This window comes from Arctopsyche grandis, chromosome 2, assembly GCF_051622035.1.
Source record: "Arctopsyche grandis isolate Sample6627 chromosome 2, ASM5162203v2, whole genome shotgun sequence".
NCBI classification, from domain to species: Eukaryota; Metazoa; Arthropoda; class Insecta; order Trichoptera; family Hydropsychidae; genus Arctopsyche; species Arctopsyche grandis.
In genome coordinates this window covers 34,471,219-34,486,855 of record NC_135356.1, presented here as the reverse complement: position 1 = coordinate 34,486,855, position 15,637 = coordinate 34,471,219, and positions in this window count along the sequence as shown.

The following is a 15,637-nucleotide window of genomic DNA, read 5'->3' as shown; positions in this document are numbered from 1 at the left end:
ATTTTTATTTTGACTTGTACGTGATATGTTAAAAAAATACAAGTTGTGCAATAGGTACAATAAACGTTCAATTTATTACCGTGTTGTGCTTACATCGGGTTGTCAGGCGTGCCGATTAATCGGGATTGTCACCAGTTTTAAGTATCGTGTCCCGGTGTCCCGAACAAATCTCTCGGGACGCCCAAATGTCCTGGTTTACTACTTTTTAAATTCCGACAGAAGTTTTTAACTCAGCATTAAACTATAAACTATAAACAAAAAGTCGGTAAAAGTCAGAATTTTCGACAGGGTGGACCCTCTAGACTCGGAAGCGAGGCTCGGTCGACCCGCTCCTTCCTGTCATTGGTTGCTCTTTGTGAGTACTTGCGAGTATTGCCGTGCCCTGAATTAACTCGACTTTTACCTGATGAAATTCTCCGACATATACTGCCTGGTTCGCATATAATTTCGAACGGTTGGGCAGCGTACGGAAATTTGCAAATTTGCTATGAAACTTTTAACTTAAGATTGCAAATTTGATGCACGTGCTATTCCTAGAATAATCCAACAGAAATATACTAATAAATGTTTGATTTAAATCGTTAAAAGTATCCGTTTGTCTTTCGACTTTAGGAAAATATGTATATGTACATACATATATAGAGACATTTTAAAAAGCTCTCACAAAAAAAATCATCCCAAATTCAATGGCGCCGTCCACACATACGATATCTACTACCGATATTTGCAGTATTTTCCATATCCAGTTCCTAAATAGCAACCACAGGTTGCAATATGGGAACTGGATATGGAAATATCGTGTATGTGGACGGCGCCAATAGATTATTACCTACTATGTACCTGCTTTTCCATAAATAATATAAGTTGATATTTTACGGTGATATAATATTATATGTTTAATTTTTATTTCATGTATGACAGCATTATTTTTTAAAAATGAAACTATTTTTAACGTGTGTATAAATATGTTTTAATTATTTAATTTTTCATTGTATGTGTTGTTATAGCGGTGCCTACCGCGGTATTTGATACATCTATCAAATACCGCAGATCGTACGTATGAGTAATAGCGTTCGAACACGCGGTATTTGATAGATCTATCAAATACCGCGGTAGATACCGCTACCACTAAGTTTCAAATAAAAGTCATGGTGTAAAAATAATAGCTAAGGTATCTACGAAGTACGAAGACAAAAGACAATTCTCAAGTTCGTAGCAAATTAAAAAAAAAATGATCTCGGCGCTGGGTCCCTTAGCGAGCTGGGCCCCACGGGCTAAAGCCATGGCTGCCCCCCGTGCCATGATTAAAATTGAAACAATATCTGTAAGGATTTGAAGTTGACAGCTGTCAAACGAGATCAGAGGCCGTAACAGTTACGGCAGTGTTCGCCATGTGAGTTTACATACATATCGGGTGTGAACCTATTTTTATTTCGATTAATATAGAACGAATACCAGTTAACCCTTTGAATGCTGACCAACGCCGATCGACGTTTTGCCAACAAGTCCATGAGCCTGAAATACGCCGATAGGCATTGTATTTTGAGTATGTAAAAAAATAAACAAAAATACTACTCGCTAAGCCTTTCCAGGTAGCATTGAAAAAAATGCATTGAACATGGGTCGTGTAATCCGTGTCAATGTTCATAAAGACTGGTTTACATCGGAATTTCTGAATTTATAACCATAGCAGAATCTTCCGATGGTAATCCCTCACTGCTGAGTATTTTAGATTGTGGCTTGGCATTTATATTGTGAGCATTACAATGTAGAAGATGCAACTAGTTTTGGAAAAATACATTAATTAATAGACTTCTTTTATTTAGTTTATATTGTTGCAAGATAAATTAGAGAGTCTAAATACACCTTTACAAAAATCGAAATACTCGGCGGTACTTTGGTTTGGTTTGTTTGGATTAGCCTCAATTTAATACCTGCTTTCTATTGAATATCTAAATAATTCTAGTTGGAAATGTTTAGCGTGGCGGGCTTTCAACAGGAAAGACGTCAGCACTCAAAGGGTTAATTGGGTTAAAGATTATTATTTATCATATCAATCGGTAATTTAATGCATTGACCGTAACATACACACAAATGTAATTAATACTATCAATACACTGATACTTCGCATTACGTTCTATTAGATTTCTAAATAATTCTAGTTGGAAATGTTGGCGAAATTTCCAACAGAAAAGACGTCAGCACCAAAAGGGTTAAGAAACTGATATAATAATAGTAATAATTATAAATAATAATAACAAATAAAAATAATAAATAATAATAATAATAAGTCTAATAATAATAAATAATAATAATATCTAATATTATTCTCGCATGTTTTGAAAAGAAATAACTGCCATGAATTCTTATGGAATTTTAGTAACTGTTTAGTATACAATTTCTAAATTGTCGGGTCATGTAAAATTGTTCAAATTTTGTTGTTTAATTATCTAAAAATTATTTCGGCTATTTTACAGTTTAAATGATTTTTTTCACGGCTTAGTGAGTGACGCAGATGTTGAACAAGGCACGCGTGATCGCATAATTCGCATCTTTATATTGTGCAATTCGAATTATTTGACAGTCAAAATATTAAGGTTGGAGTGGTTATAGTATCTCAAAACAGGTTTTTACGTTAGAAGGACCGTTTTTATTGATCTCTTGATTCGTCAAATTGTGAAAATAAAATATGAATTTCGTCTTCGAAGGAATTGGCTGACATTTTGTTGCACGGCTGTTCAGCGATTTGGGCCAAAACCTGTCGAGCGCTGAGCGCGGTCAGTTGGTGGCTGTCTGTCTGACAGAGTAGACGTGTTCTTTCGCAGACTTGTCTTGCAAACGAGATCCAAACCACGTCTTTGGTGTGACTTAAGACGATTCGCACTTACGACCGAAAAAAAGTAATATATATATATTTTTTTTTTTTAATAATACCGGGTATATGTATATCCGGCTACACTTGTACTATATATTTACATATTACATGTGCTTATTGAATTTAACAACATTCGTGCAGTTTTCGAGTAGATTCAAATCAGTAACGGCTTTGCTCTCAATTCCTACTTTCGTTTCAGATTTCGTTGAGTGAACGGCAGTACAATGATCATGAGCGCTACCCCGACAACGACCACCCCCATCCCCACCCCAACCCCCGATTCTACCCCGATCGCTGATCCCGCCCCAACCCCTAATCCCTTTCCAGTACCTGATCCCGCCCCAATCCCTTATCCCATTCCAGTACCTGATCCCGCCCCAACCCCTGATCCCATTCCAGTACTTGATCCCGCCCCAGCCCCTGAATCCACCCCCACCACCAATCCTGTCCCAATCCCTGATATTACCGCCAACGCCGCCCCCACCCCTAATCCTAAACCTACCCCCACTGCTGATTCTACCGCCAACGCCACCAAGATAACTGGCGACCCAGCCCCCAACAACGAGTCGGGAGAAGAAGTAAAAACGAAAGACGAAGAAAAGGTGCCGGTGAGCAACACAAGCACTGATACCACCCCCATCGCAACTTCTGATCTCACCCCCATCGCTGACTCTACCCCCAACACCACCCCTTCCCCCATCCCCAACGCCGCCACAATCTCCACCCCAATCTCTGATCTCGACCTCACCCCCAACTTTATCCCTTCCCCAATCCCATCCCCAACTATTGACGAGTTTGAAACAAAGGAGACGAAACAGGAAGAATTCTCGACATTATTGCTTAATAATAAACCAATCGCACTTCGCAGGTTTGAATTCTTCGGCAATTTGCTTTACCGGTATTTATGTATAGTTCGTTTCAAATAGTCATTAATTCGTACATATTTCTTTTTTATAGATCAGCCCGTAAACTCCGGGCGAAGTCGTGTTGTATGAATTGTATGAATTATGCTTCTTTTAGAAAAAAGCCAAAAAATTAAAAATACATTTTAAGCTACCTACCTAATACTTTAAGTTATTAATATAAAACTTTTAAATTAAACTACTTTTTTAAATTTTCTTGAATTAGTTATTATTTTTATCTACCTTTAAATATAACTATGTATGTATATGTTACAGTTGAAATTGAAATTTTTTAATAGTTGGAATATATTCCATAACACCCGATATCAACTAGTTGAAGATTATTTTCAGTTGTAATATATTTTGACTAGTAGGAATATATTCCGTTTAATCCACGTAAGTTGATTCATATGACGAACTACATTCCAACCGGACAAACTATATTACAACTGAAAATACAGTTCAACTGTAAGTTGGTACCACGTTTGATGGAGAGGTTAAATGATCGAGAAACGTCGCTCGACTAGTAAATTGAGTTGGAAAGTCACAGTTGGAATATATTACAACTGAAAATACGCTTGGACTGTAATATACAACATATACATATATAAAATGTACATTAGTACTTTGGTACTTTCCTTCTGAGCAGCTGAAAAAATTTACTTATCAAATTCGTATTGACTCCACACAAAACTAGTACTCATTCAACAGGCTCACCAAATCACTGCTCTTTTCGTGTTTCTATCCTCTCGTGAAATAGTAGTGTACTTATTATATGTACGATACATAGACTTATCATTATATATTTTCGTAAAACCAGGGCAATTTGCTTGAAACAGAAAGTGAGTGCTTTATATGCGGTTTTAGAAAGAGCCAAGTACATAGACTTATGATTCAAAAAAGGTAAGTAATGGCGTGGTTAACAAAAAACAACAATTATGTAATATTCTTAAGTAAACATAACTAATATTTAAAAAGTCATTTATATATTAACTAGCGTGAACTTTCTTCACAGATTCTTTGTTATTTTTAATCACGCCGAAAAATTCACAACAATATACAACTTCTATTACAATAATATATGTACAAAACAGTTCACAATTTACTTTGCAACGCACTAAAGTTTTTAAATTGATTCAACCCTTCTACCTCTTTTTTCATGTGCAAAACTATCTATAAAAACAAGTACCGCATAAGATTCTGTGTGTCTTATTCCTTAGTCCAATAGCACCTACGGCAGGCAATGTAAACAGAGGGTCATCCTTTGTCACAAAAGGGTCCAGCAGATTGGCAGGTCCAACTCAATATGGCTGTATAGGATCATTGCTCAATTGGAGAAATGACTTGTTGAATTTAATACCTCTGCAGGTAGATATGACCCATTCCAGGGAGTGGCACCGATGATGAACTCACGCGCCCTTTGGCTGTTCTGTAAATAGTGTTTACATGGCATAACGTATTGAGCGTATGAATTGTATATTGGTATGGTTTTGTATAACATTTAGATAACAAAATATAGGGAAAATGAATTTCCTGGAACGAGATACCGATCGAAATGTAATCGTGAATTGTAACAATGTCAATATACAGGTATGTAATACTAATAATAATGGTCGAATACAAAATTGGCATAACTGAAATTGGAACCTGCTCGAGATAAAAACCCGTGTCTGCAAAAAAGCTCGATATGAATATCGTGGGAAGAAATGAGACGCGAAATCCAATCGATTGTGCTGATAAGTAAGCTCTGACTGGCTGAATTGCCGACTAGTGAAAACTTTTATACTACATATTAAATAACATGTTGCTATTCGATATGCTAGATATGCAAAATCATTTAAAAAAGAAGTTTAATGACTCGGCACGATCTAGAAATAGCATATGCAATAATAAGTAAATTCACAAATTTTACAGTAGGTTCCGGTGGCTAAAAACATATTGTAACGCGACGTTCTCTCATCGTCCCATAGGGCAACACTCGCCTTTTATTTCGAGTGGCCACCCAGGGAAAAGCCTTATAGGCGCGCGCGCTCTCTTACTCTAGAAGAAAGATCTCTCCAGGGGGAGACGGGGCCCAGAGATCCATCACCCTCCGTGCTGAAGAACCGCCGCGAGGTCGAGTGTAGCATCACTCCCTCCCCTGAGTTCCAGCACAACGTCCCCTGCATTCCTCACGCCGTTTCCGGAGAAACCTCAGCCGTGAGAGAACCGACCAGAGGACCGCAGAGCCTCTCTACATCCAGCCGTCCGCCGGGACAGACCTGCCTCCAGCATCTCCGCCGAGCGTCTTCAGAGACGCCCAGAGATCACCATCTTGTGTCCACACGAGGCAGTACGGAGTTTGTCTCCTGCCTCCCCCCTCCCGCTGCTGTGACCCGACCAGCGGTGCTTCAACGAGAAGACGACCGCAGAGCCAGTTTCCCGAGCACGAGGAAGCTGTTATCAACGCAGACGACTTGCAGTCAGGAACCTCCCCGACTATATACATATAGATAACTATCCCAAGGTTAGTCCACGTTCCTATAGCTCGTGCAGCGAAAGCTGGCACGTACCAATACAAACACGTATATTGTGTCCGTGAAGATATGAATAAGATTTTTTGTATCTGTTTTCTAGGACAATCAGTTGGTCCCTTTCATACGCACCCACTTTCCGAGCATGAGAGAAACAACAATTATTTTTTGTATTGCTCAGTGATTTTTACTCAGTGATCAAGTGTGCACTACAGGGTGATTTTTTCCAGTTTCACTGGTCAGTCACCAATCAACCCCCACAAACTGACGTAACGCGTTCTTATATTGTTTATTAATTGGTTAATTGGAGTTAGTTCATTAGAATTAGTGGATATATGATAATAAAATGCTTTGTAATAAAATTGGATCTGGGAAAACACTAACGGGACAATCTCGCGAAATTACGTATAATGTTTTCAACTATTTCATGCATCGTATAGTGAATAGTGAATGTGACGAAAGAAATAGTTTTATGAAAAATTTATATGCTTCAACTGCGGAAGCGACTGGTGTTTCTAAAAGAAGTGTTCAGCGAATTGTTTGTGAAGTACGAAATCAATTTGTGGTGGCTAATAAACCGCCAACATCGCAACCTTCAATATCGGAGCCATCAACGACACAACCTATATCTTCAGAGTCACCAGTAGAGGTAGGATAGTCACAGTGCTATCCATTGTTCCATTGTTGGAAATCCTTTGTAAAAAAGGTTCGGCAAACCTTTAACAATGCATTTACAACCTTTGAACAATACGCGGCACCTTCTGGGTCCGGTGACTAGTCATCAGATCCAGCAGCATCCACATCTTCATCGACTGTGCGAGTTGTTTTAAGGACACCGGGCAAAAATCGTGTAAGGTTATCAAAAATAACTACAGTGGATAGTTTTGATCAAGAGGTCATCAGGCGAACTATCTACGATTTTCATCTAGTTCATAAGACATTTCCGACCCTACAAAGGTTATTAGAAGTTTTGAAAGATAGTTTAAAATTAAAAGGTGCAATTTCTTCGTTAAGAGTTATCGTTCGTAGGCTAGGTTTCAAATGGAGAAAGATGAAAAATAATAAACAAATACTTATTGAAAAAAGTGTAATTTGACTGAAGAGATCCATATATCTTTCCAAATTAGAAGAGTATAGATTGCAAAACCGCCTTATAGCTAATAAACAACAAAGTGTAGCGCTTTCTTTGCGAATTTATTTTATTATCTTTGTAACGGTCGGGACTTAAGAAGGTTGGACACCAGCGCCTTGTCCATGCAAACGTATTAGACTTCTCCCTTCCTCAATTATGGCACTAGAGAAATTATTTTTTAATGTGCTATGGATATCCACCATTGGAATGCATCTATCGTTTTATTTTTTTGAATAGTTATTTTTTATAGGAGCTAGGAGCTGCCAAACATCTATAAAATCGCCTCTTTTTTACACCTACGAAAAGAGTCCAGCGTGCTTATTTAACGGTCGATTTAAAAAAAAATACGCGCATAGTTGCACAGAAAATATCTTTTTCATACCGATGATTTTTAAAATTGGTCGAGTTTTGGAGAAGAATACGAAACCTCGATTTTGTCGATTTAAAATACGTATTATCTGGTCGAAGCGAAACTGTCGCATTCACTCAATATATATATTGATATATATTGTCGCATTCACTCAATATATATATCGAAGAAAGGAAGGGTAACAAAATTAAGGTTTCGGGTGTACAGCCCTCTTAATACTAGACGACAAAGAAGAATGTCTATATATAATAATGAAAAGGACTGCATTATTATCAAAATTCGAACACTTTTAAAATCACTTATTTCTTGTTTAATATAATTTATATCCTATCTATTTTTCTCATTTTTTAATTCGTATTAATTTTTGCATACGTACGTTTGTTTTACTTATAATTTAAAAAAAATGCTATTTATCATTTTATTCGTGGCACGTATTCAAATATTAAATAAATATGCCATCCAAATTATATCATAGATCTTAAAAACATTCCACGATCGGTTGAAATAAAATATATAAATATCAGCGTGTTTCTTTCAACAGCCTGTATATGAAAAATGCATTTGTGTGAGTACTGTGCACGTGCCTTCTGTAGCTAATATACCTATACATACCTCGACTCTTGGAAGAATAACGACGTATAACGCCCTCTGCATACAACGCGCGTAAATCCGTTCGTCACAATATGTATTTTTGTTGTTCAGTGTAATGTATCACTTTTACCCAAGTTTGTATGGATGCATGTGTGGATTCGACCCAGCGTTACTCGAGACAGCCGTCCCTGTCTGCCGTGTATACACATATGCAGTGGCGGACTGGGACTGAAATCAGTGCATGCCAGGAGTCAAAGGGGGCCCACTCAGGGTTAAAAAAATTTGTCCCCCCCCCCCCCACCCATACAACAAAATTTTCTTCTTTCCATCACGCTATCAGATACAAGAAATTTTTTATAATTTTTGAAAAAATAATTATAAAAAAATATTATGTAAAAAGTGAAAAAAGCGCCGCAGGTGAAAATTTTTTTCCAAAAATCTTCACATGGTCAAAAAAAATCGACCATCCAACTGAGTCACTAAAAAACTATCAATAACTTAATTTCTACCGACTGTCTTTTCACTTTATCTATGTACATATATATGTACGTAATAACTAATAACAATAGATAAATTTTTGTGATCATGCGAAAATTCGAACTCAGAATCAATCACTGATCACGTTTACATAATATAGAAAAATGTGTGTGGCTCTGTGTGTCTGAGTGTGTGTAAAATTTCGTGAACACCCGTTAACCGAAAGTGACAGTTTACTCCTGTTGGCAGTTTACCGGATTTTTCTTCCACTATTTTAATAGACCCTTTAAATATGTCTGCTCTTCACGATTTTATGTATAATTCCTTGTATCAATGTGATGAAAATATAATATATATTGCTGTCGGTTCCCTCATCACTGAGGATCGTGACTATGATGTGCGGTCAACCAGCTGCCTCCATTCAGTTCTAAATTCGGCCAGGCGAAGACTTGCTACCGTGGAAGCGCCCGTCGCTGCAGATACTTGGTCAGTCCAGCGTGCGGGGGATCTGCCTCTGGCTCTTCTGCCTTCGACGCTACCAACCACAACCAACCGCTCCAGGCTCTCCTCACCTCTTCGTGCAATGTGGCCGAAGAACTGCAATATACGTTTCAGGCATATTGTTGACAATCTATCCTTGATTTTCAATTCTTCAAGAATAGACACATTCGTGCGTTTGTCGGTCCAAGGCACGCGCAGTAGCCGTCTCCAGGACCACATCTCGAAGGCATCGATTCTCCGTCTATCCGCCGCCTTCATGGTCCACGTCTCGACACCATAAAGGCAGACAGAAAAAAAACGAGACTCTTCACGAGACGGATTTTGACAGCAGTTGTAATGGCTCTATTCTTCCAAATCTTCGTTAGTTGTGACATTGCCGATTTTGCTAATGTAATCCGGCGCCGTATTTCCAATTCGCTGCCGCCGTTGTTAGATATGAGTGACCCCAGATAGACAAAATTATCAACCACATCTATACCGTTTAAAGCTGAGTTGTTGTTTTGCAGCTGTTGGTGACGGTCAATTATCATAATTTTTGTTTTGGGGCGGTTTATCTGGAGGCCAAGCACATTACTCTCTGTCTCAACACGACGGATCAGTTCGGCCATTTCTTCATGATTATTAGCTATGAGCGTTGTGTCATCCGCATACCGAAGATTGGATAGTTTTTTTCCACCAATGGACACTCCACCCTTCCAACCATCCAGTGCTCTACGCATTATATACTCTCCATATATATTAAATAGGTCTGGAGATAATATACACCCTTGCCTTACTCCACGTTGTACTCGAAAATTTGTCGAGTTTAGCGAATTGATTCGAACTACTGCATTGTTATCATTATACAAGTTATGTATTATCTTTACAAGATGCATGGGGACTCCCATGTCCAGTAGAACTTTCCACAGATAGTCCCAGTTCACAAAGTCAAAAGCTTTTTTATAGTCTATAAAACAAAGAACGGCTGGAGTTTGAAACTCCCGACATTTTTCAATGAGTTGACGTATATTCAGTATTTGTTCCCTCGTCCCTTTGCCTTTTACAAACCCTGCTTGTTCGTTCGGTATTTGCCATCCAAGGTAACTGCTCAAACGATCTTTAATTATATACAGCAATACTTTACTAGAGTGCGATATTAAGGCTAAGGTCCTGTAATTCTCGCATTTTTTTGTAGATCCTTTCTTGTGTAAGGGAATGAATATTGAATTGACCCAATCTTTCGGCCATACTCCGTTTACCCAGATCTTGTTGCACATATTACATAGCGCCTTTATCGCAGTTTCACCAAGCTCTTTCAGAAGTTCAGCTTGTATACCATCGCTGCCAGGAGACTTTTTACATTTCAGTTTCTTTATGGCATTTACAACTTCAGATGTCAAGATGTCAGGCTCCCTGACATCATCAATTAGGGAAACAATTGAGGTCGACGAACTACCACTGTACAATTCCGAACAGTATTCTTTCCATCGGTTGAGTATCACATCAATATCTGTAAGCGTGTTTCCAAATTGATCATCTATTGTCCAAGTTTTGGGTGAAAATTTTTGAGTGACGATTTTTACTTTGTGAAAAATATCCCTTGCCTGATTCTTTAATGCGTGTTTTTCTATCTCCTCACATATGTCATTTATATATTTAGCTTTATCCCGCCTACAACTCCTTTGAATATCTTTATGTAATATTGCATACCTTTCAAGATATTCTGTCGATGTTATGCCAGTTTGTTTAAGTCTTTTACGTTCTTTTATCTTAACCCAAGTTGAATCAGAGATAAAAGACTTACGATGTTCATTTTGCGGTGTTTGATGTTTTCTGGCATACCGAATTATGAGATCTTTAAAAATTTTCCAAGACTCTTCTACATCTACATTAGGATTTATTTGGAATTCTGCATCTTTTTCTCTGATTACATTGCCAAAATTAATTACATCATCATTGGTGAGTTTAATTGCTTTATTTTGATGTCTTTTAATCATTTTCAATTTCAGTCGAAATTTAGCAACAAGTAAGTTATGGTCCGATCCGCAATCTGCACCTGGATATGTTTTGACGTTATGTATCGATGATTTCCATCTAGAATTTATTAATACATAATCGATTTGGTTGCGGTGACGATCCCCAGGAGATATCCAAGTGTACAATCGCCTAGGATGATGTTGAAACCAAGTATTCATAATGGACATTTTATTTTCAATGCAGAAACTTATAAGTTTCTCTCCTCTCTCATTTTGAATACCCAATCCATATTTACCTACTATGTTATCAATGTTGCTATTATTACCGACTTTGGCATTAAAATCACCAAGAATGATGGTCATTTCTTTGTTTGAGATATTTGACAATGTATCGAGTAGTGAAGCATAGAACGCATTTATTTTAATATCTTCGGCATCTGCAGTAGGAGCATATACTTGAAGGATGTTTAGTTTATACGGATGCGTGTTGAGTTTTAAGTGTATAAGTCTGTCACTTATGGGGTTGTAGCCAATTAGTGCACTGGTTAATTTAGATGCTAAGATCACCGCGACACCGCTATGTGACGAATCTTGGTTACCAGAAAAATATATCGTATTTCCATTTGAAGTTTTATAATGGCCGTTGTTCTTCCAGTGCGTTTCCGAGATTCCGAGTATATCAAGCCCATGACTGTACATCTCTTTCTCAACAACCAGTGTTTTCCCAGGATTCAGGAGTCCTCTAACGTTCCAAGTACCTATTTTGGATTTGTTCCGTAAAGTTTCTCCAGTCGCATATTTTCCACATGATGCCTGGTGAGTCACATGCATGTGGCCAGTAGCCAATTTCACACCGTGAGACCTGGAACCTCGAAGGCGCCGGGTGTCAGCCGGAGAGTCAGACTTCTTCACACTTTTATTTTTGTACATCATAGTTATCTTGGGAGAATACTGCAGTGGATTCCCACTTCCTTCTACAGCGCAGTAAATGTTTTGACATCTTATACTGGCAGAGCTGCTGCCCACTACCAGGGATTTATTATAGAGTTTCCTTCTCTGTCAAAGATGATACGGTACCTTCGAAAACCGGGTTGTGCTTTTGTTAAGCGGCGGCACTTACTCGCCGCTGACCTGAGACCGTCATAGTGTTGTGTGACATTTTATAGAGTGAAACTTACCACGGATTCACTCATCACCACTCTTATCTCAGCGCTCCTTGTCCAGGACCACCATGTCGCCATGGCAGTTGACTGCAAGAGTCGTTCCCCTATTTGCAACTTGGGGACCTGAGCGGTTGCATGGAGCTCTGCTCTGAGCTTATTAATTACTCCGTGCGGACGGACGTGTGTTTCCATTTATGATATATTTACATATATAGACAGTTTATTCACAATCATAATATTTATGAAATTAGTACCAAACAATAACGTTAACGTTGAGTACAAGTATCCAATATCAAATATTAAATTATCAAAACTAAATATTAAATAATTCAACACTCAATATTAAATAATCAATTATGAAATAATTCAACACTCAACATTAAATAATCAATTATGAAATAATTCAACATTAAATATCAAACCATTCACTCAATATTAAATATGAAATAATTCAACGTTAAATATTATCAATACTATCATTAATAAATCAATCGACGTTAATAGTAAATTATTATCAAAAGAAATGTGATCGAAATTATGTGGGTAATTATGTAAATATGAAAATATTATAAATTTAAACTCCATTTAAAAAATATGAAATCAAGCATAGGTAATGATTCTGAATATGTACTAACTTGCGAGGCGCCAGAAGAGCTACATACTCATCCCAGCACCTCCTCTTTAGCTCCAATTTAACACAAAATTCTACATACTTATCGGGAACAACACACAAACACACGTCCGCACCGAGCTCGCTCAACCCGCGAAAATATAATATAAAAATCATTAAATTTAAATAACCAGAAGTGGGATTTTTTCCTCTTAAAAAAGTCAAAAAAAAATTTTACCACACCCCTGAACGTATCAAGCTGAAAAATTATATTTGTATTCTTTATGTACTAAATTTGATAAGGTTTTGGTCAGAAAGCTATTATTTTATTAGTTACCCAAAGTAACATACATAAGAAATAAACGTAGCATTCATAGATCCATAGTATCTCATTAATCATTAAATTCATAATATTTTCTAAATTCACACTATTCCTTCATTTAGGGGGGCGAGTGCCCCCCTATGACCCGACCCAAATAACGTCCCTGAAAAAAATGAATATTTGAATGTTACGCTGCACGCTCGTTCGGACGGCCATGCTGTTGTCATTGTCCAGAGAATTGCCGTAGAAACCCTTCACATAACCCACTCCAATCGTCATTCGAATCATCCGTTCCAGTGGTCACTTATTTTGCTGATCGAAGGAAACACACGAACGAGGACGTAAGCGAACTTTTCAAGGTTAAATCTCAGGTGAGTCCAGCTCGAACTTTTCGTTGATCCGTTTTGCACAACGACGTTTCATGTTCGCGCTGAATTGATTTCAGACTGTGTTGTCGGCCAAAGCGGAGGGATTCTGCGTTTTCCACATTAAGGACAAATCCACGATGTCAACAGTAAGGCAAACTAATCATCGTGACCAATATTTGTAGACATATCAAATTTTCGTCCAAGCGATTTTGACCCGAATTATGTATGTAAATTTCAGCTACCGGTGGAAAGTCCTTGCCTGAATATCGAATATTGCATGTTTTGTCATGCAGGTGGAAAGCCGTCTCTCTTTTATAATAACGATTCGGTGTGGTCATCGAATGGCAATATATCCTGTCCAGTTCTACGGAGCGTTATCTGTCCAATTTGTGAAGCGACTGGTGATAACGCCCACACCCGGTAAAATATTCATTAATGTAGATTGAGTTCTAGCATAAAATTTAGGCACCTAATTGAAAATTGTGACATTTTGTTTCAGGAAGAATTGTCCTTTCAATCCAAATGCATCTAAAAACAAATCCAAGGTTTTGAAAACAAAATATATTTGCAACAACTACAATTTGTATCTAAGCATTTGTTATCCAATTTTTATAAACATCAGGTCCAGAAAGGCGAGCCTCCGAAAACGCTGATGTACTGCGGCTACTGCCACAAGAACGGCGAGTCTTATGTCATTTATAATAGTCACTATCTGAGGTCACCTACGGGCAAGTTGTCGTGCCCTATTTTGAGGAGTTATATATGTCCCACTTGTGGAGCGACTGGTGATGATGCACATACCATGTAAGATGTATAGACATGTAGAATACCTTAAAATGTACATATTGCGAGCAGTTAACTTTGTAATTACAAACAATTTATTTTTGTTTCAGAGGATACTGCCCCTTACGAAGCGTGTCGCCAAACGGACCGAGGATGTTTTAAAAAAACTCAATAGCTGCTGATTAAGTGGTCATATTTTTAAGCATACTTTTTCTCGTTATGTAGTGATCAGAGTCTTGTTGACCTACATTTGTATATTGTTAATGTTAGAAAAACTAACTAAACATGAGAATAAACAGAATTGATGTCTTCATAAAACAATACATCTTAGTTTAATTTCAATTTCAATACCTACTGATCTAGTGATCATTTTTTATGTTTTGATTTTCATTTTTAAGTAATAGGTTCTTATTGTTATTGTGTTGGTACATATGTAAATATCTATGTAGATCTAAGAAAGAAAACGAGAGAAGAATGAATGTGAGACGAACGGAAGAATGAGTCTAAATTGTGTATTATGACTGTTTCAAAAATTTATTTGTTCTTAAATTCCAATTTGCATTTTTATTAGATCTATATATGGGTCTATGATGTAGAGATGAGGGAAATAAGATAGAGGAATGAAGATGACGAATAAACGGATCCCACTCTTTGATGAAATACATACATACAAGTCCCAGAGAGTGGGTTTGGACTGTAGATATCTTTGAAGATTTCCCACCTCCAGAAAAAATAAAATATATTCAAATAGTTCCAGTGATCATGGTCCATTTTGTCTTTATAATTTTATGTAGATATAGATCATTATAAGTTTATGAAAACGCTATTTGAAATAACGCAGTGTTAATTGAGTAACGCAGTGTACATTTCATATGGAATTGTTGCTCATTAAATAATCAGTAAAATTAGATATACTTATATTTTATTTTCATTACATCTTTTGTGATTTTTTTTCTTTATAATATTTATGTAGAAATAGAGCATTAAAGTATATACATATGTAGTGATCTTGTTAACGTATATTAAAAAAAAACACTTAACAAGAATACACAGAATTTATGTCTTCATAAAATAA